This window comes from Notolepis coatsorum (assembly GCF_963971535.1).
Source record: "Notolepis coatsorum genome assembly, chromosome: 5".
In the NCBI taxonomy this organism is placed as follows: domain Eukaryota; kingdom Metazoa; phylum Chordata; class Actinopteri; order Aulopiformes; family Paralepididae; genus Notolepis; species Notolepis coatsorum.
This window is the reverse complement of record NC_140169.1, coordinates 58,568,455-58,593,464: the sequence shown is the minus strand read 5'-3', so window position 1 is coordinate 58,593,464 and position 25,010 is coordinate 58,568,455. Positions and strand designations below refer to the sequence as shown.

At 37.2% G+C, this 25,010-nt stretch overlaps 1 protein-coding gene across 1 annotated transcript in view; it reads right to left on the bottom strand.

Annotated features, from left to right (window-relative positions):
* LOC311228218 (tubulinyl-Tyr carboxypeptidase 2-like) overlaps nt 1–25,010 on the bottom strand; it is a gene marked incomplete at both ends in the record, with an annotated part of 147,457 nt that overhangs the window by 89,026 nt on the left and 33,421 nt on the right. The window lies entirely within an intron of this gene.

Genomic DNA, 25,010 nt, shown 5'->3' with positions numbered 1-25,010 from the left:
GAGAGAGAGAGAGAGAGAGAGAGAGAGAGAGAGAGAGAGGGGACGGACATATTGTTTAGACGTTAATGGTTTCTTGACAAGGTCATTTCATGGTAGAGGAATCATCAACTAACTATCGAGGTCCTCAAGTCGACCTCCACCACCATCTCACCACTAATCACACCCCCGGCCGCTCGCGTTCACTGGCACGCTCGGAAAAACGTTTAAACTTAAAGCAGGCTCCGTTTAAAATGCTCGTCACGGGTAGTCAGTCTGCCAGTTGAGCCTTTTGGATGAAGTCTATTTCGAAAGACTTTAAAGGAACACGCCAACATTTTGGGGAAATTAGCTTACCGTCTTCTCCAGAGAGAGACAAGAAGATAGATACCAGTTTCCTCTCTGTGCGTTCAGTAGAAAGCTATCTAGGCTGCACGTTAGCTTAGCTTAGCACAATGAATGGAAGCGGACAGTGCCAGTTAGCCTAGGCATTGTCCAACTAACGCCTCTCCCGAAGGCTAACCGCCACTGTCCGCTTCCATTCATTGTGCTGTGCTAACATGCAGCCAGATAGCTTTCTACTGAACGCAGAGAGATGAACCTGGTATCTATCTTCTTGTCTCTCTCTGGAGAAGACGGTAAGCTAATTTCCCCAAATGTTGGTGTGTTCCTTTAAACAGCCCGTGTGCCTGAATAACAGGCGTGCAGGCATTCCGTGACAGTTGGAATGTACGCACATGAGTTATCTGACCTGAACACACACAAACTCTCCTGCCTTTAAAGGACCGTACAGTATAATTTTCATTTTGTGTGTGTGTGTGTGTGTGTGTTTGTGTGTGTGTAGGTGTATAAAGTCTATGTTCTGGTAGATCTGAGCCTAGCTTTCATACTGTCATTGATGTTGAAAAGGGTTGAAAATATGCTCCGTGAAACTTGAAAATCCATCAACTATGACTACATTTGGCGGTAACGTTTTGAACATGTTCAAGTTCAAGTTTACTTTTATTTGTCACGTATAAAGTACAGGTACATTACAGTGAAATGCTTGGTTGTGTATGAGCCTCCTCCTAAGAATGTGCTTCATACAGTAAAACAAGTAAGTAAAAGAGGAATAAGTCCCAACACTATACAATATACAAACTAAAAATACAACCTAAGTACAACCTAAATACAATGAAGTAAAAATGCAGACAATGAGGTACAAAATGCAGACAATGAGGTACAAAAACATATATTAAAAAAAGGCAAGATGCAAAATGAGGTATGGATGTAGTGCAAATCTCTTTAATAAATAGATAAATATGATGTAGTGTTAAATTGTTTAAAGTGAGTGTGACGTGTTGTCTGTTTGTTAATTAAAGAGTGACCTCGTAGACCTAGTCGAAACACCTTTCTGTTTAAACGCTCATTTGCTTTCATTTTCGGGTGTGAGCTTTGCGGGGGTTGTGGGTGGTTGATGAGTGTTCCTTTATTAATCCCCTTGGGGAAATTCAAGTGTCATAACAGCATTGGGGGGGGGGGGGGGGGGGGGGGGGGGGTACGCCTCTATACTTCCCACAAGTGGTTTGTCCTTCCGCGTTGCTCTGATTGGCCACGCACGTTTCTGGTCATGTGACATGTGCGGCCAATCGTGTGACGGCAAGTTTTTGGACGGTTAAGCTTAGGCACTCTTTCGAAGTTGGTTAAGGTTAGAGCTTGTCTCAGAGCATGGCGATAGAACGCCAGCCCTGATTCCAAACTCTAACCTTAACCAACTGCGAAAGAGTCGCCTAAGCTTAACCAGTGATAAACTAGGCGTTATGTCGTTTGCAGGCTGTTCAACGCGGAAATGGGCTAAGACACTGCTCGTCATGCGATTGGGCGCACATGTCAAATGACCAGAAACGTCAGTTGTCAATCAGATTCGCAAAACGCACGAACCGTAGGTCAGTGGCCAATCAGAGCAACGCGGAAGGACAACCCACTTGTGGGAAGTATAGACGCGGGGGATACAGTCAGGTAGTAGTACAGGTAGTAGTAATAATGATAGAACATAGAACAAAGTGCAAGTAGTAATGATAATAGTGATAATAGTAGTAGTGAACAGTAGTGAGGCAGGATTCAATCAGACAGTAGTAATGGTGATGATGGTATACATGGTCCAAACCGTAGTACCACACTGCGCCAGAGTCCGTGCAGTGTTTATTATTAAGAGTCAGACAGTCCTAACAGTGTTTATTATTAAGAGTCAGATAGTCCTAACAGTGTTTATTATTAAGAGTCAGATAGTCCTAACAGTGTTTATTATTAAGAGTCAGACAGTCCTAACAGTGTTTATTATTAAGAGTCAGACAGTCCTAACAGTGTTTATTATTAAGAGTCAGACAGTCCTAACAGTGTTTATTATTAAGAGTCAGACAGTCCTAACAGTGTTCATTATTAAGAGTCAGATAGTCCTAGCAGTGTTTATTATTAAGAGTCAGATAGTCCTAAGAGTGTTTATTATTAAGAGTCAGATAGTCCTAACAGTGTTTATTATTAAAAGTCAAATAGTCCTAACAGTGTTTATTATTAAGAGTCAGACAGTCCTAACAGTGTTTATTATTAAGAGTCAGACAGTCCTAACAGTGTTTATTATTAAGAGTCAGACAGTCCTAACAGTGTTTATTATTAAGAGTCAGACAGTCCTAACAGTGTTTATTATTAAGAGTCAGACAGTCCTAACAGTGTTTATTATTAAGAGTCAGACAGTCCTAACAGTGTTTATTAATAAGAGTCAGACAGTCCTAACAGTGTTTATTATTAAGAGTCAGATAGTCCTAACAGTGTTTATGATTAAAAGTCAGATAGTCCTAACAGTGTTTATTATTAAGAGTCAGACAGTCCTAACAGTGTTTATTATTAAAAGTCAAATAGTCCTAACAGTGTTTATTATTAAGAGTCAGACAGTCCTAACAGTGTTTATTAATAAGAGTCAGACAGTCCTAACAGTGTTTATTATTAAGAGTCAGACAGTCCTAACAGTGTTTATTATTAAAAGTCAGATAGTCCTAACAGTGTTTATTATTAAGAGTCAGACAGTCCTAACAGTGTTTATTATTAAGAGTCAGACAGTCCTAACAGTGTTTATTATTAAAAGTCAGATAGTCCTAACAGTGTTTATTATTAAGAGTCAGACAGTCCTAACAGTGTTTATGATTAAAAGTCAGATAGTCCTAACAGTGTTTATTATTAAGAGTCAGATAGTTCTAACAGTGTTTATTAATAAGAGTCAGACAGTCCTAACAGTGTTTATTATTAAGAGTCAGATAGTTCTAACAGTGTTTATTATTAAGAGTCAGATAGTCCTAACAGTGTTTATTATTAAGAGTCAGATAGTCCTAACAGTGTTTATGATTAAAAGTCAGATAGTCCTAACAGTGTTTATTATTAAGAGTCAGATAGTCCTAACAGTGTTTATTATTAAGAGTCAGATAGTCCTAACAGTGTTTATGATTAAAAGTCAGATAGTCCTAACAGTGTTTATTATTAAGAGTCAGATAGTCCTAACAGTGTTTATTATTAAGAGTCAGACAGTTCTAACAGTGTTTATTATTAAGAGTCAGACAGTCCTAACAGTGTTTATGATTAAAAGTCAGATAGTCCTAACAGTGTTTATTATTAAGAGTCAGATAGTCCTAACAGTGTTTATTATTAAGAGTCAGATAGTCCTAACAGTGTTTATTATTAAGAGTCAGATAGTCCTAACAGTGTTTATTATTAAGAGTCAGATAGTCCTAACAGTGTTTATTTGTTTATTATTAAGAGTCAGACAGTCCTAACAGTGTTTATTATTAAGAGTCAGATAGTTCTAACAGTGTTTATTATTAAGAGTCAGACAGTCCTAACAGTGTTTATTATTAAGAGTCAGATAGTTCTAACAGTGTTTATTATTAAGAGTCAGATAGTCCTAACAGTGTTTATTATTAAGAGTCAGATAGTCCTAACAGTGTTTATTATTAAGAGTCAGACAGTCCTAACAGTGTTTATTATTAAGAGTCAGATAGTTCTAACAGTGTTTATTATTAAGAGTCAGACAGTCCTAGGGCGGTTAGGTGGTCGAGCGGAGATTGCGTTCGTCACCAGCCCCGGAGCTGTGAGCTTGGTTCGCCTGTTCGAATCCAGCTCACAGCTCCGGGGTTGTCACCAGCTTGGCTGGCCGTCTGCACTGATACAATTGGCTGTATCAGAGGGTGGGAGAAGCTGGCGGGGTGAGTCCGGGTCGTTGTAAACAGCGACTCCTACAGTTCGGTCGGGGCGCCTGCTAAGCGCGGATTGGACGTGAGGGGGATAGTGTGGTCCTCCCACACGCTACGCCCTCTCAATGAGAATCCGCGCTGCCAGGTGAAAAGAAGCGGTGATTGGCTGGACGTGTGTCGGAGGAAGCACGTGGTAGCCTCCACTCTCCCAAATGATCTGACTGTGGGGGGTAAAGCGCAGCGACCAGGAAGGGACTGGGAATTGGCATACGACTAACATTGGGATGGGAGAAAATCGGAGGAAAATGGAGGGGGGAAAAGACCAATAAAAAAAAAGAAAAAATAGTCAGACAGTCCTAACAGTGTTTATTATTAAGAGTCAGACAGTCCTAACAGTGTTTATTAATAAGAGTCAGACAGTCCTAACAGTGTTTATTATTAAGAGTCAGATAGTCCTAACAGTGTTTATGATTAAAAGTCAGATAGTCCTAACAGTGTTTATTATTAAGAGTCAGATAGTCCTAACAGTGTTTATTATTAAGAGTCAGATAGTCCTAACAGTGTTTATTATTAAGAGTCAGACAGTCCTAACAGTGTTTATTATTAAAAGTCAAATAGTCCTAACAGTGTTTATTATTAAGAGTCAGACAGTCCTAACAGTGTTTATTAATAAGAGTCAGACAGTCCTAACAGTGTTTATTATTAAGAGTCAGATAGTCCTAACAGTGTTTATTATTAAGAGTCAGATAGTCCTAACAGTGTTTATTATTAAAAGTCAGATAGTCCTAACAGTGTTTATTATTAAGAGTCAGACAGTCCTAACAGTGTTTATGATTAAAAGTCAGATAGTCCTAACAGTGTTTATTATTAAGAGTCAGATAGTTCTAACAGTGTTTATTAATAAGAGTCAGACAGTCCTAACAGTGTTTATTATTAAGAGTCAGATAGTTCTAAGGCCTAACAAAAATAATGGTTGGTTTCAGGTTGCCGACCGACCCTGCCGATTTAGGTGCGACCCAATATATTTTATGAGTTTTTAATAAAGTTTCATAGAAATCTTAGTCAAACATTTAGTATTATGGATATTAAACATGCTGGCAGAGTACATGCATCCATGTTGTTGTGAACATTTTAATTAAATAAAGAAATTCCCTATCCATAGTCGCCGTGGGAAAGAATAAAATAAAAAAATAAAATAAAATAAATTCCCTACCTACCCATGGCCAAACTGACAACCAACCTGAAACCAACTATTATTTTTGTTAGGCCTAACAGTGTTTATTATTAAGAGTCAGATAGTCCTAACAGTGTTTATTATTAAGAGTCAGACAGTCCTAACAGTGTTTATGATTAAAAGTCAGATAGTCCTAACAGTGTTTATTATTAAGAGTCAGATAGTCCTAACAGTGTTTATTATTAAGAGTCAGATAGTCCTAACAGTGTTTATTATTAAGAGTCAGATAGTCCTAACAGTGTTTATTATTAAGAGTCAGATAGTCCTAACAGTGTTTATTATTAAGAGTCAGATAGTCCTAACAGTGTTTATTTGTTTATTATTAAGAGTCAGACAGTCCTAACAGTGTTTATTATTAAGAGTCAGATAGTTCTAACAGTGTTTATTATTAAGAGTCAGACAGTCCTAACAGTGTTTATTATTAAGAGTCAGATAGTTCTAACAGTGTTTATTATTAAGAGTCAGATAGTCCTAACAGTGTTTATTATTAAGAGTCAGATAGTCCTAACAGTGTTTATTATTAAGAGTCAGATAGTCCTAACAGTGTTTATTATTAAGAGTCAGACAGTCCTAACAGTGTTTATTATTAAGAGTCAGATAGTTCTAACAGTGTTTATTATTAAGAGTCAGACAGTCCTAACAGTGTTTATTATTAAGAGTCAGACAGTCCTAACAGTGTTTATTAATAAGAGTCAGACAGTCCTAACAGTGTTTATTATTAAGAGTCAGATAGTCCTAACAGTGTTTATGATTAAAAGTCAGATAGTCCTAACAGTGTTTATTATTAAGAGTCAGATAGTCCTAACAGTGTTTATTATTAAGAGTCAGATAGTCCTAACAGTGTTTATTATTAAGAGTCAGACAGTCCTAACAGTGTTTATTATTAAAAGTCAAATAGTCCTAACAGTGTTTATTATTAAGAGTCAGACAGTCCTAACAGTGTTTATTAATAAGAGTCAGACAGTCCTAACAGTGTTTATTATTAAGAGTCAGATAGTCCTAACAGTGTTTATTATTAAGAGTCAGATAGTCCTAACAGTGTTTATTATTAAAAGTCAGATAGTCCTAACAGTGTTTATTATTAAGAGTCAGACAGTCCTAACAGTGTTTATGATTAAAAGTCAGATAGTCCTAACAGTGTTTATTATTAAGAGTCAGATAGTTCTAACAGTGTTTATTAATAAGAGTCAGACAGTCCTAACAGTGTTTATTATTAAGAGTCAGATAGTTCTAACAGTGTTTATTATTAAGAGTCAGATAGTCCTAACAGTGTTTATTATTAAGAGTCAGATAGTCCTAACAGTGTTTATGATTAAAAGTCAGATAGTCCTAACAGTGTTTATTATTAAGAGTCAGATAGTCCTAACAGTGTTTATTATTAAGAGTCAGATAGTCCTAACAGTGTTTATGATTAAAAGTCAGATAGTCCTAACAGTGTTTATTATTAAGAGTCAGATAGTCCTAACAGTGTTTATTATTAAGAGTCAGATAGTCCTAACAGTGTTTATTATTAAGAGTCAGATAGTCCTAACAGTGTTTATTATTAAGAGTCAGACAGTCCTAACAGTGTTTATTATTAAGAGTCAGATAGTTCTAACAGTGTTTATTATTAAGAGTCAGACAGTCCTAACAGTGTTTATTATTAAGAGTCAGACAGTCCTAACAGTGTTTATTATTAAGAGTCAGATAGTCCTAACAGTGTTTATTATTAAGAGTCAGACAGTCCTAACAGTGTTTATTATTAAGAGTCAGATAGTTCTAACAGTGTTTATTATTAAGAGTCAGACAGTCCTAACAGTGTTTATTATTAAGAGTCAGACAGTCCTAACAGTGTTTATTAATAAGAGTCAGACAGTCCTAACAGTGTTTATTATTAAGAGTCAGATAGTCCTAACAGTGTTTATGATTAAAAGTCAGATAGTCCTAACAGTGTTTATTATTAAGAGTCAGATAGTCCTAACAGTGTTTATTATTAAGAGTCAGATAGTCCTAACAGTGTTTATTATTAAGAGTCAGACAGTCCTAACAGTGTTTATTATTAAAAGTCAAATAGTCCTAACAGTGTTTATTATTAAGAGTCAGACAGTCCTAACAGTGTTTATTAATAAGAGTCAGACAGTCCTAACAGTGTTTATTATTAAGAGTCAGATAGTCCTAACAGTGTTTATTATTAAGAGTCAGATAGTCCTAACAGTGTTTATTATTAAAAGTCAGATAGTCCTAACAGTGTTTATTATTAAGAGTCAGACAGTCCTAACAGTGTTTATGATTAAAAGTCAGATAGTCCTAACAGTGTTTATTATTAAGAGTCAGATAGTTCTAACAGTGTTTATTAATAAGAGTCAGACAGTCCTAACAGTGTTTATTATTAAGAGTCAGATAGTTCTAACAGTGTTTATTATTAAGAGTCAGATAGTCCTAACAGTGTTTATTATTAAGAGTCAGATAGTCCTAACAGTGTTTATGATTAAAAGTCAGATAGTCCTAACAGTGTTTATTATTAAGAGTCAGATAGTCCTAACAGTGTTTATTATTAAGAGTCAGATAGTCCTAACAGTGTTTATGATTAAAAGTCAGATAGTCCTAACAGTGTTTATTATTAAGAGTCAGATAGTCCTAACAGTGTTTATTATTAAGAGTCAGATAGTCCTAACAGTGTTTATTATTAAGAGTCAGATAGTCCTAACAGTGTTTATTATTAAGAGTCAGACAGTCCTAACAGTGTTTATTATTAAGAGTCAGATAGTTCTAACAGTGTTTATTATTAAGAGTCAGACAGTCCTAACAGTGTTTATTATTAAGAGTCAGACAGTCCTAACAGTGTTTATTATTAAGAGTCAGATAGTTCTAACAGTGTTTATTATTAAGAGTCAGATAGTCCTAACAGTGTTTATTATTAAGAGTCACAGTCCTAACAGTGTTTATTATTAAGAGTCAGACAGTCCTAACTAACAGTGTTTATTATTAAGAGTCAGATAGTCCTAACAGTGTTTATTATTAAGAGTCAGATAGTACTAACAGTGTTTATTATTAAGAGTCAGACAATCCTAACAGTGTTTATTATTAAGAGTCAGATAGTTCTAACAGTGTTTATTATTAAGAGTCAGACAGTCCTAACAGTGTTTATTATTAAGAGTCAGACAGTCCTAACAGTGTTTATTATTAAGAGTCAGATAGTTCTAACAGTGTTTATTATTAAGAGTCAGATAGTCCTAACAGTGTTTATTATTAAGAGTCAGACAGTCCTAACAGTGTTTATTATTAAGAGTCAGACAGTCCTAACTAACAGTGTTTATTATTAAGAGTCAGATAGTCCTAACAGTGTTTATTATTAAGAGTCAGATAGTACTAACAGTGTTTATTATTAAGAGTCAGATAGTCCTAACAGTGTTTATTATTAAGAGTCAGATAGTACTAACAGTGTTTATTATTAAGAGTCAGACAGTTCTAACAGTGTTTATTATTAAGAGTCAGATAGTCCTAACAGTGTTTATTATTAAGAGTCAGATAGTCCTAACAGTGTTTATTATTAAGAGTCAGACAGTTCTAACAGTGTTTATTATTAAGAGTCAGATAGTCCTAACAGTGTTTATTATTAAGAGTCAGACAGTTCTAACAGTGTTTATTATTAAGAGTCAGATAGTCCTAACAGTGTTTATTATTAAGAGTCAGATAGTCCTAACAGTGTTTATTATTAAGAGTCAGATAGTCCTAACAGTGTTTATTATTAAGAGTCAGACAGTCCTAACAGTGTTTATTATTAAGAGTCAGATAGTTCTAACAGTGTTTATTATTAAGAGTCAGACAGTCCTAACAGTGTTTATTATTAAGAGTCAGACAGTCCTAACAGTGTTTATTATTAAGAGTCAGACAGTCCTAACAGTGTTTATTATTAAGAGTCAGATAGTCCTAACAGTGTTTATTATTAAGAGTCAGACAGTCCTAACAGTGTTTATTATTAAGAGTCAGATAGTCCTAACAGTGTTTATTATTAAGAGTCAGACAGTCCTAACAGTGTTTATTATTAAGAGTCAGACAGTCCTAACTAACAGTGTTTATTATTAAGAGTCAGATAGTCCTAACAGTGTTTATTATTAAGAGTCAGACAGTCCTAACAGTGTTTATTATTAAGAGTCAGACAGTCCTAACTAACAGTGTTTATTATTAAGAGTCAGATAGTACTAACAGTGTTTATTATTAAGAGTCAGATAGTCCTAACCGTGTTTATTATTAAGAGTCAGACAGTCCTAACAGTGTTTATTATTAAGAGTCAGACAGTTCTAACAGTGTTTATTATTAAGAGTCAGACAGTCCTAACAGTGTTTATTATTAAGAGTCAGACAGTCCTAACAGTGTTTATTATTAAGAGTCAGATAGTTCTAACAGTGTTTATTATTAAGAGTCAGACAGTCCTAACAGTGTTTATTATTAAGAGTCAGACAGTCCTAACAGTGTTTATTATTAAGAGTCAGATAGTTCTAACAGTGTTTATTATTAAGAGTCAGATAGTCCTAACAGTGTTTATTATTAAGAGTCACAGTCCTAACAGTGTTTATTATTAAGAGTCAGACAGTCCTAACTAACAGTGTTTATTATTAAGAGTCAGATAGTCCTAACAGTGTTTATTATTAAGAGTCAGATAGTACTAACAGTGTTTATTATTAAGAGTCAGACAATCCTAACAGTGTTTATTATTAAGAGTCAGATAGTTCTAACAGTGTTTATTATTAAGAGTCAGACAGTCCTAACAGTGTTTATTATTAAGAGTCAGACAGTCCTAACAGTGTTTATTATTAAGAGTCAGATAGTTCTAACAGTGTTTATTATTAAGAGTCAGATAGTCCTAACAGTGTTTATTATTAAGAGTCAGACAGTCCTAACAGTGTTTATTATTAAGAGTCAGACAGTCCTAACTAACAGTGTTTATTATTAAGAGTCAGATAGTCCTAACAGTGTTTATTATTAAGAGTCAGATAGTACTAACAGTGTTTATTATTAAGAGTCAGATAGTCCTAACAGTGTTTATTATTAAGAGTCAGATAGTACTAACAGTGTTTATTATTAAGAGTCAGACAGTTCTAACAGTGTTTATTATTAAGAGTCAGATAGTCCTAACAGTGTTTATTATTAAGAGTCAGATAGTCCTAACAGTGTTTATTATTAAGAGTCAGACAGTTCTAACAGTGTTTATTATTAAGAGTCAGATAGTCCTAACAGTGTTTATTATTAAGAGTCAGACAGTTCTAACAGTGTTTATTATTAAGAGTCAGATAGTCCTAACAGTGTTTATTATTAAGAGTCAGATAGTCCTAACAGTGTTTATTATTAAGAGTCAGATAGTCCTAACAGTGTTTATTATTAAGAGTCAGACAGTCCTAACAGTGTTTATTATTAAGAGTCAGATAGTTCTAACAGTGTTTATTATTAAGAGTCAGACAGTCCTAACAGTGTTTATTATTAAGAGTCAGACAGTCCTAACAGTGTTTATTATTAAGAGTCAGACAGTCCTAACAGTGTTTATTATTAAGAGTCAGATAGTCCTAACAGTGTTTATTATTAAGAGTCAGACAGTCCTAACAGTGTTTATTATTAAGAGTCAGATAGTCCTAACAGTGTTTATTATTAAGAGTCAGACAGTCCTAACAGTGTTTATTATTAAGAGTCAGACAGTCCTAACTAACAGTGTTTATTATTAAGAGTCAGATAGTCCTAACAGTGTTTATTATTAAGAGTCAGACAGTCCTAACAGTGTTTATTATTAAGAGTCAGACAGTCCTAACTAACAGTGTTTATTATTAAGAGTCAGATAGTACTAACAGTGTTTATTATTAAGAGTCAGATAGTCCTAACCGTGTTTATTATTAAGAGTCAGACAGTCCTAACAGTGTTTATTATTAAGAGTCAGACAGTTCTAACAGTGTTTATTATTAAGAGTCAGACAGTCCTAACAGTGTTTATTATTAAGAGTCAGATAGTCCTAACAGTGTTTATTATTAAGAGTAAGACAGTTCTAACAGTGTTTATTATTAAGAGTCAGACAGTCCTAACAGTGTTTATTATTAAGAGTCAGATAGTCCTAACAGTGTTTATTATTAAGAGTCAGATAGTCCTAACAGTGTTTATTATTAAGAGTCAGACAGTTCTAACAGTGTTTATTATTAAGAGTCAGATAGTCCTAACAGTGTTTATTATTAAGAGTCAGACAGTCCTAACAGTGTTTATTATTAAGAGTCAGACAGTCCTAACAGTGTTTATTATTAAGAGTCAGACAGTCCTAACAGTGTTTATGATTAAAAGTCAGATAGTCCTAACAGTGTTTATTATTAAGAGTCAGATAGTCCTAACAGTGTTTATTATTAAGAGTCAAATAGTCCTAACAGTGTTTATGATTAAAAGTCAGATAGTCCTAACAGTGTTTATTATTAAGAGTCAGATAGTCCTAACAGTGTTTATTATTAAGAGTCAGATAGTCCTAACAGTGTTTATTATTAAGAGTCAGATAGTCCTAACAGTGTTTATTATTAAGAGTCAGATAGTCCTAACAGTGTTTATTATTAAGAGTCAGATAGTCCTAACAGTGTTTATTATTAAGAGTCAGACAGTCCTAACAGTGTTTATTATTAAGAGTCAGATAGTTCTAACAGTGTTTATTATTAAGAGTCAGACAGTCCTAACAGTGTTTATTATTAAGAGTCAGACAGTCCTAACAGTGTTTATTATTAAGAGTCAGATAGTTCTAACAGTGTTTATTATTAAGAGTCAGATAGTCCTAACAGTGTTTATTATTAAGAGTCACAGTCCTAACAGTGTTTATTATTAAGAGTCAGACAGTCCTAACTAACAGTGTTTATTATTAAGAGTCATAGTCCTAACAGTGTTTATTATTAAGAGTCAGATAGTACTAACAGTGTTTATTATTAAGAGTCAGACAGTCCTAACAGTGTTTATTATTAAGAGTCAGATAGTTCTAACAGTGTTTATTATTAAGAGTCAGACAGTCCTAACAGTGTTTATTATTAAGAGTCAGACAGTCCTAACAGTGTTTATTATTAAGAGTCAGATAGTTCTAACAGTGTTTATTATTAAGAGTCAGATAGTCCTAACAGTGTTTATTATTAAGAGTCAGACAGTCCTAACAGTGTTTATTATTAAGAGTCAGACAGTCCTAACTAACAGTGTTTATTATTAAGAGTCAGATAGTCCTAACAGTGTTTATTATTAAGAGTCAGATAGTACTAACAGTGTTTATTATTAAGAGTCAGATAGTCCTAACAGTGTTTATTATTAAGAGTCAGATAGTACTAACAGTGTTTATTATTAAGAGTCAGACAGTTCTAACAGTGTTTATTATTAAGAGTCAGATAGTCCTAACAGTGTTTATTATTAAGAGTCAGATAGTCCTAACAGTGTTTATTATTAAGAGTCAGACAGTTCTAACAGTGTTTATTATTAAGAGTCAGATAGTCCTAACAGTGTTTATTATTAAGAGTCAGACAGTTCTAACAGTGTTTATTATTAAGAGTCAGATAGTCCTAACAGTGTTTATTATTAAGAGTCAGATAGTCCTAACAGTGTTTATTATTAAGAGTCAGATAGTCCTAACAGTGTTTATTATTAAGAGTCAGACAGTCCTAACAGTGTTTATTATTAAGAGTCAGATAGTTCTAACAGTGTTTATTATTAAGAGTCAGACAGTCCTAACAGTGTTTATTATTAAGAGTCAGACAGTCCTAACAGTGTTTATTATTAAGAGTCAGATAGTTCTAACAGTGTTTATTATTAAGAGTCAGATAGTCCTAACAGTGTTTATTATTAAGAGTCAGACAGTCCTAACAGTGTTTATTATTAAGAGTCAGACAGTCCTAACTAACAGTGTTTATTATTAAGAGTCAGATAGTCCTAACAGTGTTTATTATTAAGAGTCAGACAGTCCTAACAGTGTTTATTATTAAGAGTCAGACAGTCCTAACTAACAGTGTTTATTATTAAGAGTCAGATAGTACTAACAGTGTTTATTATTAAGAGTCAGATAGTCCTAACCGTGTTTATTATTAAGAGTCAGACAGTCCTAACAGTGTTTATTATTAAGAGTCAGACAGTTCTAACAGTGTTTATTATTAAGAGTCAGACAGTGACTTCCGGTTGTGTGATGTCCGGGTAGCAGCTTGAATCTCGAGCTCCTCAGAACCCCCGAGATAAACGACCCAACAAACAGATATTGTCAGCAACATTTAACGAGTGAAACGGTAAGAAGTCTAAAGATGAGCCCAAAGAAACGAAGTGCTAAAAGAAATACCAAAACCGACTCTGGAAATGAGAAAGATGTCACAGATGAACAGGCTTGTCAAACCAGCTCTTCCGACACTGACGAGGAAACAGAGAGAGAGGAATCCGCGATTCTAAAAGAATTAAAAGATCTAAGGAGAGAGAATAAAGAAGCACACAATGCCACCCAGTCTTCAGTGAGCAAACTTGAAACATCTATGTCGCAAGTAACTGAATGGATTGACAAAACAGAAGGTAGAATTACGGTAATTGAAAAAGAAATCACGAAACTGGATGATAGTGGAATGAGACACCAGAGGGCGCTCAAATACCTTGTAAGAAGAGATGCAGAAATTACAGCAACCTGTGAAGACTTGCAAAATAGACTCAGACGCAACAATATCCGGATCTACCAAGTCCCTGAAGGTAGCGAGGACAAGGATACTAAAGAGTTTGTGAAGCAGCTATTGACAACATCCCTGAAAATAACACCTGAACTTGAGTCTGAGATTAAGATAGAAAGAGCGCACAGATCACTGATGGCCAAACCGAGAGAGTCTAGCGCACCCCCGCGCTCTATCATTGTGCGCTTTCTAGATTTCAATATCAAAGAACAGGTTCTACAGCTCGCATGGGGACAAACCGTCACATTTCAAGGGAAAAGGATCTATTTTGATCACGATTACTCCCCAGACCTGCAAAAGAAGAGGGGTCAGGTGCGTCACGTCATCAAACAGCTGAAGGAAAAAGGGATACGCGCTAATTGCCCATACCCGGCACGACTCAGGATGACAACAGAATCGGGAACGAAGGTGTTTGACTCTCTGGTAGATGCAATTCCCACACTGAAAGAACTGGGAATTCATGTCCAAATCGACGAAAGAGAGAAACTACAAAGAGAACTGACAAGGGACAGTCACCCTAGGGACAGGTGGCGAACACAAAGAAGAGGGCGTGAGCAGCGAACGAAAGGAGCCATGACGTCACTATCTGCCGCAGACCTAAGATCATTCATGGACGATAAAGATGAGTAAACCAGTTAGATATAGTAAACTAACGAAATGTTTACAATAAGTGTAAAACACAAGAAATAATGGACATGCTGCTGACTAATATGATTATCATTTACCCTGAGTATTAATTACCTGTTGGGAACATTTAAATATATTAAATCTACTTTAATTTATATGTGGTTCTGAGGCCAGAGACTGAGCCATAGACGGATCACACAGTCCTAACAGTGTTTATTATTAAGAGTCAGACAGTCCTAACTAACAGTATTTATTATTAAGAGTCATAGTCCTAACAGTGTTTATTATTAAGAGTCAGATAGTACTAACAGTGTTTATTATTAAGAGTCAGACAGTCCTAACAGTGTTTATTATTAAGAGTCAGATAGTTCTAACAGTGTTTATTATTAAGAGTCAGACAGTCCTAACAGTGTTTATTATTAAGAGTCAGACAGTCCTAACAGTGTTTATTATTAAGAGTCAGATAGTTCTAACAGTGTTTATTATTAAGAGTCAGATAGTCCTAACAGTGTTTATTATTAAGAGTCAGACAGTCCTAACAGTGTTTATTATTAAGAGTCAGACAGTCCTAACTAACAGTGTTTATTATTAAGAGTCAGATAGTCCTAACAGTGTTTATTATTAAGAGTCAGATAGTACTAACAGTGTTTATTATTAAGAGTCAGATAGTCCTAACAGTGTTTATTATTAAGAGTCAGATAGTACTAACAGTGTTTATTATTAAGAGTCAGACAGTTCTAACAGTGTTTATTATTAAGAGTCAGATAGTCCTAACAGTGTTTATTATTAAGAGTCAGATAGTCCTAACAGTGTTTATTATTAAGAGTCAGACAGTTCTAACAGTGTTTATTATTAAGAGTCAGATAGTCCTAACAGTGTTTATTATTAAGAGTCAGACAGTTCTAACAGTGTTTATTATTAAGAGTCAGATAGTCCTAACAGTGTTTATTATTAAGAGTCAGATAGTCCTAACAGTGTTTATTATTAAGAGTCAGATAGTCCTAACAGTGTTTATTATTAAGAGTCAGACAGTCCTAACAGTGTTTATTATTAAGAGTCAGATAGTTCTAACAGTGTTTATTATTAAGAGTCAGACAGTCCTAACAGTGTTTATTATTAAGAGTCAGACAGTCCTAACAGTGTTTATTATTAAGAGTCAGATAGTTCTAACAGTGTTTATTATTAAGAGTCAGATAGTCCTAACAGTGTTTATTATTAAGAGTCAGACAGTCCTAACAGTGTTTATTATTAAGAGTCAGACAGTCCTAACTAACAGTGTTTATTATTAAGAGTCAGATAGTCCTAACAGTGTTTATTATTAAGAGTCAGACAGTCCTAACAGTGTTTATTATTAAGAGTCAGACAGTCCTAACTAACAGTGTTTATTATTAAGAGTCAGATAGTACTAACAGTGTTTATTATTAAGAGTCAGATAGTCCTAACCGTGTTTATTATTAAGAGTCAGACAGTCCTAACAGTGTTTATTATTAAGAGTCAGACAGTTCTAACAGTGTTTATTATTAAGAGTCAGACAGTGACTTCCGGTTGTGTGATGTCCGGGTAGCAGCTTGAATCTCGAGCTCCTCAGAACCCCCGAGATAAACGACCCAACAAACAGATATTGTCAGCAACATTTAACGAGTGAAACGGTAAGAAGTCTAAAGATGAGCCCAAAGAAACGAAGTGCTAAAAGAAATACCAAAACCGACTCTGGAAATGAGAAAGATGTCACAGATGAACAGGCTTGTCAAACCAGCTCTTCCGACACTGACGAGGAAACAGAGAGAGAGGAATCCGCGATTCTAAAAGAATTAAAAGATCTAAGGAGAGAGAATAAAGAAGCACACAATGCCACCCAGTCTTCAGTGAGCAAACTTGAAACATCTATGTCGCAAGTAACTGAATGGATTGACAAAACAGAAGGTAGAATTACGGTAATTGAAAAAGAAATCACGAAACTGGATGATAGTGGAATGAGACACCAGAGGGCGCTCAAATACCTTGTAAGAAGAGATGCAGAAATTACAGCAACCTGTGAAGACTTGCAAAATAGACTCAGACGCAACAATATCCGGATCTACCAAGTCCCTGAAGGTAGCGAGGACAAGGATACTAAAGAGTTTGTGAAGCAGCTATTGACAACATCCCTGAAAATAACACCTGAACTTGAGTCTGAGATTAAGATAGAAAGAGCGCACAGATCACTGATGGCCAAACCGAGAGAGTCTAGCGCACCCCCGCGCTCTATCATTGTGCGCTTTCTAGATTTCAATATCAAAGAACAGGTTCTACAGCTCGCATGGGGACAAACCGTCACATTTCAAGGGAAAAGGATCTATTTTGATCACGATTACTCCCCAGACCTGCAAAAGAAGAGGGGTCAGGTGCGTCACGTCATCAAACAGCTGAAGGAAAAAGGGATACGCGCTAATTGCCCATACCCGGCACGACTCAGGATGACAACAGAATCGGGAACGAAGGTGTTTGACTCTCTGGTAGATGCAATTCCCACACTGAAAGAACTGGGAATTCATGTCCAAATCGACGAAAGAGAGAAACTACAAAGAGAACTGACAAGGGACAGTCACCCTAGGGACAGGTGGCGAACACAAAGAAGAGGGCGTGAGCAGCGAACGAAAGGAGCCATGACGTCACTATCTGCCGCAGACCTAAGATCATTCATGGACGATAAAGATGAGTAAACCAGTTAGATATAGTAAACTAACGAAATGTTTACAATAAGTGTAAAACACAAGAAATAATGGACATGCTGCTGACTAATATGATTATCATTTACCCTGAGTATTAATTACCTGTTGGGAACATTTAAATATATTAAATCTACTTTAATTTATATGTGGTTCTGAGGCCAGAGACTGAGCCATAGACGGATCACACTTAGCCTGTGTTACCAGGCAAAGGTTAACCCTATACGTTCGTGGTTAACTTCTCTGCACTTAGTGCAATATGCTCCCTGAGAGAGAAAGCTACACCTCTCTAGAACATCGGGAGATTATTTCATTTGTGATTTATGTAAGACAGCTTACTGGAAAATTGGAAGCCCTAGGTTTTCCCTTACAAGTGAATAGGGGACCATTTTGTTTTGTTTTTTATGTTGTATACTCTTTGACAAATGCCTCAAGCTCATATACTATGGAAGATAGATCTATGTTGTACATACGAAATACAATGACATTATGACAAGCCTTAAATGTATTAGTTACAATATAAATGGTCTTAACAACCCAATAAAGAGGAAAAAACTTTTTGGACAACTTAAGAAAATGCAGTGCTCTATAGCATTCATTCAAGAAACGCACTTATCAATGAACGAACACCAGAAACTGAAGAGAGAATGGGTGGGCCAGGTGTATAGTGCGTCCTGTCAAACAGGGAAAAAGAGAGGAGTGGCTATTCTATTTAACAAATCAGTATACTTCACCAAAGAAAAGGAAATTGCAGATGACCAGGGCAGATATGTTATGGTCCTGGGGTCAATAGGAGGATCAATCATAACCTTTCTAAATATATATGCACCAAATGAAGACTGCCCCAATTTCTTTAAAGGTATAGCCTCACTTTTGGCTGGTAATGCCAAAGGAATTATCCTTATGGCCGGTGATTTCAACTGTGTACTAAATCCAAAAGTAGACAAACTGCCTGTAGATTGTGGACCCATTTCAAAAAAATCTAGATCACTGAATGCAATGATAAAAGAATTTGGACTTATAGATGCATGGCGTTTCCACCATCCTAGGCAGAAAGACTTTACCTTTAGGTCTGGGGTCCATGGTAGCTACTCTCGGATAGATTACTTCTGTATTTCCAAGCAAGATATTGACAAAGTTGAATCATGTATCATTGAACCAGCGACCATCTCAGATCATGGACCTCTAACTCTTCAACTTAACCTCAGTACCAATAAAATCTTTAAATATTGGAGGCTCAATGTATCCATGCTGTCTGACTCTCACACACGGGAGAGGATAAGTGAAGAACTGAAGAGTTATTTTGATCTCAACAATAAGGGGGATGTCTCACCATCAATTTTATGGGACGCGGCAAAGGCTGTAATGAGAGGTAAAATTATCTCAATTTCAAGTGCACTAAAGAAACAGCTAAATGAAAAACAGCAGAACCTAGAAAATGAGTTAAAAATACTAGAAAGGAAACATAAACTGAACAGAGATGAAGAAGATTTAAAAGCTCTACTAACCTGCAAACAAAAACTAGATGACCTGTTGACATACAAAGCGGAAGGAGCCCTTAGATTTGCTGGTAGGAATTACTATGAGATGGGAAATAGGGCAAGCAAGCTACTGTCATTCCAGCTCCACAAAATACAGTCAAGTCGGATAGTTCCAAAGATTAAACACCCCAGCACACACATGGAAGTAATGCAAACGCAAGAAATTGCTAATGCATTTGCAGATTACTATACCGACCTCTACAAAGCACAGCAATTGGAAAACAAGAAAGAAAAAATCAACAACTTCTTAGATAACCTTAAACTTTCTAAACTATCCCCAGATGAGGCGGATGAGCTAACCTCCCCTATTACGGAGAAGGAGATAGGGGAAACTATTCAGATGCTTAAGAACAATAAATCACCAGGTACAGATGGGTTTTCAAATGAATTTTATAAACATTTCACTGAACAATTAACACCAGTATTAAGTGTAGTTTATAACTATGCCCTATCTGAGAGAGATCCACCAGGAAGCTGGTCAGAAGCTATTGTCTCGGTAATACATAAAGAAGGTAAAGACCCCACAAGATGTAGTTCCTATAGGCCCATAAGTCTCCTTTGCAACGATTTCAAGATATTGACATCTATACTTAAAAAAAGAGTCAGACAGTCCTAACAGTGTTTATTATTAAGAGTCAGATAGTCCTAACAGTGTTTATTATTAAGAGTAAGACAGTTCTAACAGTGTTTATTATTAAGAGTCAGACAGTCCTAACAGTGTTTATTATTAAGAGTCAGACAGTCCTAACAGTGTTTATTATTAAGAGTCAGACAGTCCTAACAGTGTTTATTATTAAGAGTCAGATAGTCCTAACAGTGTTTATTATTAAGAGTCAGACAGTCCTAACAGTGTTTATTATTAAGAGTCAGACAGTCCTAACAGTGTTTATTATTAAGAGTCAGACAGTCCTAACAGTGTTTATTATTAAGAGTCAGACAGTCCTAACAGTGTTTATTAGTAAGAGTCAGATAGTCCTAACAGTGTTTATTATTAAGAGTCAGACAGTCCTAACAGTGTTTATTATTAAGAGTCAGACAGTCCTAACAGTGTTTATTATTAAGAGTCAGATAGTCCTAACAGTGTTTATTATTAAGAGTCAGATAGTCCTAACAGTGTTTATTATTAAGAGTCAGACAGTTCTAACAGTGTTTATTATTAAGAGTCAGATAGTCCTAACAGTGTTTATTATTAAGAGTCAGATAGTCCTAACAGTGTTTATTATTAAGAGTCAGATAGTCCTAACAGTGTTTATTAATAAGAGTCAGACAGTCCTAACTAACAGTGTTTATTATTAAGAGTCAGATAGTCCTAACAGTGTTTATTAGTAAGAGTCAGACAGTCCTAACTAACAGTGTTTATTATTAAGAGTCAGATAGTCCTAACAGTGTTTATTAGTAAGAGTCAGATAGTCCTAACAGTGTTTATTATTAAGAGTCAGATAGTCTCAAGTTCACCAGCCGTTAGCTCTCTAGCAATTGGCAGCAGTCTGTGCCCACCACGGTTGTGGAGCCTGATGGCTACTGGCAGGAAGTACTGGCAGAGGTGGTTTGTTTGTGGTGTGTCGGGGGGATAAATCTATGGCTGAACATGCTCCTCATCCTGGCTATAGCTACTCATAGGGTGGGCGGGAGGGGTTTTCCGTTATAGCATCCAGCTTTTTCCTCTTCCTCCTCTCTGCCACCACCTCTAGTTTGACCAGTTTGACTCCCACTACGGACCTAGCCTTCCTCACCAGCTTGTTCAGCATACCACAACAAAGAAGAGGACAGGGCAGTGGGACATATCCCACTCCTGATGTATTTGAAAAACCCTTAAAAGAATTTCTATATTGAATAATGGTTCAATAAACGACTGAAAATAGCTCAGCGGCATCTCTAGTACTACACCTTTACCCTCATTGAGATGCAGGGATCCTATGAATATGAAAAATGGCAACAAGTGCCCTTGGATATTCACCAGGAAAGTGTCATCAGTACCTACTCAGCTTTCTGTGTAGGCCTGTATGCTGACGCTAAAGGTGTCAAGTTGCCACACATTCGCAACCGCAAGAGGTTCGACATATTAGTGACGTCACACAGAGAAGAAGCTCGCCCTCCACAGGGGAAGAATGTGAAACGAGCACTCCGTGGTCCTGCGGCCTTTAGCGGTCAAAGTCATGCCTCCCAGGGAAGTCATCAACTATGACGAAAACAACATGTATGGAGTCGCAGAGGGGAGCTTTTAAGAAACAAAAGAACCTCTATTCACTTCATTCACTCGAACTTGGCACACAATGAACGACGATAACTATACAAATTGAAATAAACATAGACGTTCTTCTTCTCAGACGGCGTTCCAGTCGAGTAACAGAATCGGAGGCGAGCGGTCGCGGTGTTTTTACAGATGCGGGACAGTGTCTTTAAAAGGAGCTGCCCTGCACATCAGCATGAGTCAGGCTGAGACACCGGACCTCCTCCTCTGACACACTGTGGAGATATGTGCAGCTGTGTGTGTGTGTGTGACGTGTGTGTGTGCGTGTGTGTGTGTGTGTGTGCGTGTGTGTAGGAAAGGAGAACCATATCATTTCCTGAGGGCTGTGTGCTGGTCGGCTATTTCTTTTCAATGACAACAGTGCAGACAAGCAGGCCTAGGCAAGCTTCACCCCTGCCCTGCAGACAAGGGCAGGCCAGGGCAACACAGCAGCCACCACCAGGGTAGGAATATACAGCATATATACTAGGGATGGGCATGAGAGTAATCAATTACTCGCCGTTTTAACCGAACTTGAGTGGTTTTCGAGGGTGCTCGATTATTTATTTATTTTTCTTTTGGTTACCACCAAATACGTCCACCAAAAGTGCCTCTTTAAGTGCCAATGAAACAGAAAACTCCTGTGAGGCCTGAGTTTCTTGCAGGAAGCTGTGGAGCATGGATAGCAGCACACTTAACATTCCCCTAAAAGATTGACAATATGCATTAAGCATGGGGTATATTGCTGTGCATTGTTAGCAAGACACAATCAAATCAGTATGTGTGCATGTATGTGTGTGTGTGTGCGTGTGTGTGTGTGTGTTTCAGCACAATATCTTGTTATTGCTGCTGCCAATGCGCTTCAAGATGCGTTCTAAAAATAGATTTGAGCACTACTGGAGTAATTCATGCGAGTAGTCGATCTGGGGAAAAGTTACTCGAGCCCATCCCAAATATATAGTCCTCTTCATTCATAGGGGCTCAAGAGGTGGAGCGGTCGTCTGGTAGTATCAGAAGGTTTCCGGTTCGAGTCCCGTTCTTGAGCAAGACACTTAACGGAACGTAGACCAATCTCAGTCACTCTCTTCGTCTGGGACCGAATTCGGTCACGCCCCATTTTGCGCGACATCCAGGCTTTTTTTTTACCGTCAGCGTTTGGGAATTTCATGTCGACAGGTAGATGAAGTGAAATTATACTTATTTTAGAATATATATATCAAATTTCAGTATTCATCCATATTTAGTCATCTAAAGACTATTAGATATGAACCTATGTACCAGTAAAAAGTGGGAATCTCTAGAATGTGTTTTGGGCGACAGTGTTTACAACTGCGGGTAGCCTCTCAGGTTGACGTTATACACAACACTTTCTGTTGTCAGTAGATGGCAGCATTGGTTTAAAAGGTGAAAATGAATGAATGTTATGACTACAAAATGAATACAATTCCCAAGACCTTTAGCACCTAGTAGTTCACAGGTCAGCACCGGATTAGGAAAACGCGATCTGAACAGCGGTAAACTATTAATGGGACCCGAGTACAGTGATCGAGAATGGTCACCTAATTATCTTAACAAAAGTGCATCATTAGCATTATGTTTGTTGTCTAAAGGGAAACATAATGGTACAATTTAAGATTTGAATGTTATCCGCATAGAAAGGACAAATAAAACATTGTTAATTTGTAAGAAACCTCAATGAAAACGGCGCAGGGTAAGTTATATTCGCTATTGTTATGAAAATGTGATAGAATCCTATAAAAATGTGGACGCATTCGGTCACCGTGACGTTAACCCCCCTAACTGCTCCCGATGAGCAGGTCGGCACCTCGCATGGTGCCCTCCGCCGTCGGTGTGTGAGTGTGTGAGTGAACGGGTGGATGTGAGGAACGGAATTATAAAGCACTTTGGATAAAAGCGTTTATATAAAAATGCACATTATTGTTTGAGTGGCACAACGTCTCACAGCCCGCCCAGCATCCCACTCTCTAGTTTTCATATAAAGGTTATTTGCCTCTTCCACTGACATATTCTGCCCTGAATACAGTTTCAAGTGTTGAATATCAGTCTTCTATTGCCATGTTCCACACAGTGTTTCGTAAAATGGAACATATATTCTTGGTGTGTCCCCGGGAGACACGCATACTTGTAGGGTTTGCGAGGAGCAGGTAGGGGAGGGGCTCGATGTCTTGCTCAAGGACAGTAGAGGGGGGTGGATGAGGTCCACTGCAGGGGATCAAACCTTCTCCCTTAAAATCGCCAGGTCACCCCGCCCTCCCGGTAAAAGCGACAGATTGGTTCCCTCGCATCAGCTGATCAGTCGACTTCTAGTCTAGGGGATGCAGCGCACTGATGATGTCATGTTTTTCTTTTTCATTTGGAGCCCTCTGTGTGTGCTGTCTGTTAAAAATACAGAAGGTCACATGGCTTCACTTCCTTTTCCGACACAGCGTACGCGTCTGTAATCGCTAGGATTCTAAGGAGAGCAGGGGTCACACACCCCCAACGCTCCGACGGACATCATTCAAATTCAACGCTGGGAGGTGGTTAAGAATTCCCCCCAGAAAATCGGAGAAAAAAAATAACCTTCTCTCCTGTGTCTCCCTCTCAGCCGTCCTACTGTCTCAATAAAGAACCTTCTCTCCTCTGTCTCCCTCTCAGCCGTCCTACTGTCTCAATAAAGAACCTTCTCTCCTGTGTCTCCCTCTCAGCCGTCCTACTGTCTCAATAAAGAACCTTCTCTCCTGTGTCTCCCTCTCAGCCTTCCTACTGTCTCAATAAAGAACCTTCTCTCCTGTGTCTCCCTCTCAGCCTTCCTACTGTCTCAATAAAGAACCTTCTCTCCTGTGTCTCCCTCTCAGCCGTCCTACTGTCTCAATAAAGAACCTTCTCTCCTGTGTCTCCCTCTCAGCCTTCCTACTGTCTCAATAAAGAACCTTCTCTCCTGTGTCTCCCTCTCAGCCTTCCTACTGTCTCAATAAAGAACCTTCTCTCCTGTGTCTCCCTCTCAGCCTTTCTACTGTCTCAATAAAGAACCTTCTCTCCTGTGTCTCCCTCTCAGCCTTCCTACTGTCTCAATAAAGAACCTTCTCTCCTGTGTCTCCCTCTCAGCCTTCCTACTGTCTCAATAAAGTACATTCTCTCCTCAAACACACACACACACACACACACACACACACACACACACACACACACACACACCATTATGTTGATGTAATGAGTAACTCAAGTAGAGGGCTTTCCTCTGAGGGGAATGAGGTGCTGTCCAACTTATTCATTATTCAACAACATGCAGCTTCCCCCTTCAATCAAAGGAGTGCAGGCACACACACACACACACACACACACACACACACACACACACACACACACACACACACACACACACACACACACATTTAGAATATTTTATTTATGTCCACATAAAGACAAAGTTTAAAGGACACAAATATTAACAGTGCTCTTGTACATTGTGGGATTATTCCGATACAATCGTGCCACAGTGGCAACCAAAGTTACAGACTCACATGGATGATGAACCTGACAATCTACACACACACACACACACACACTCAAACACACACACACACACACACACACACACACACACATTCACACGTACATGAACAGCAAGTCTGCACATAAGCACACACGCATTAACCTCACACGTGGATGTACGTGCATAAACACACCTGTGCATACACACACACACAAACACACACACATTCACATTAGGCCACTTTTGGGGACATTGCATTGACTTACATCCATTCCCTACTAGCCCCCTAACCCTAACCTTAACTATAACAAC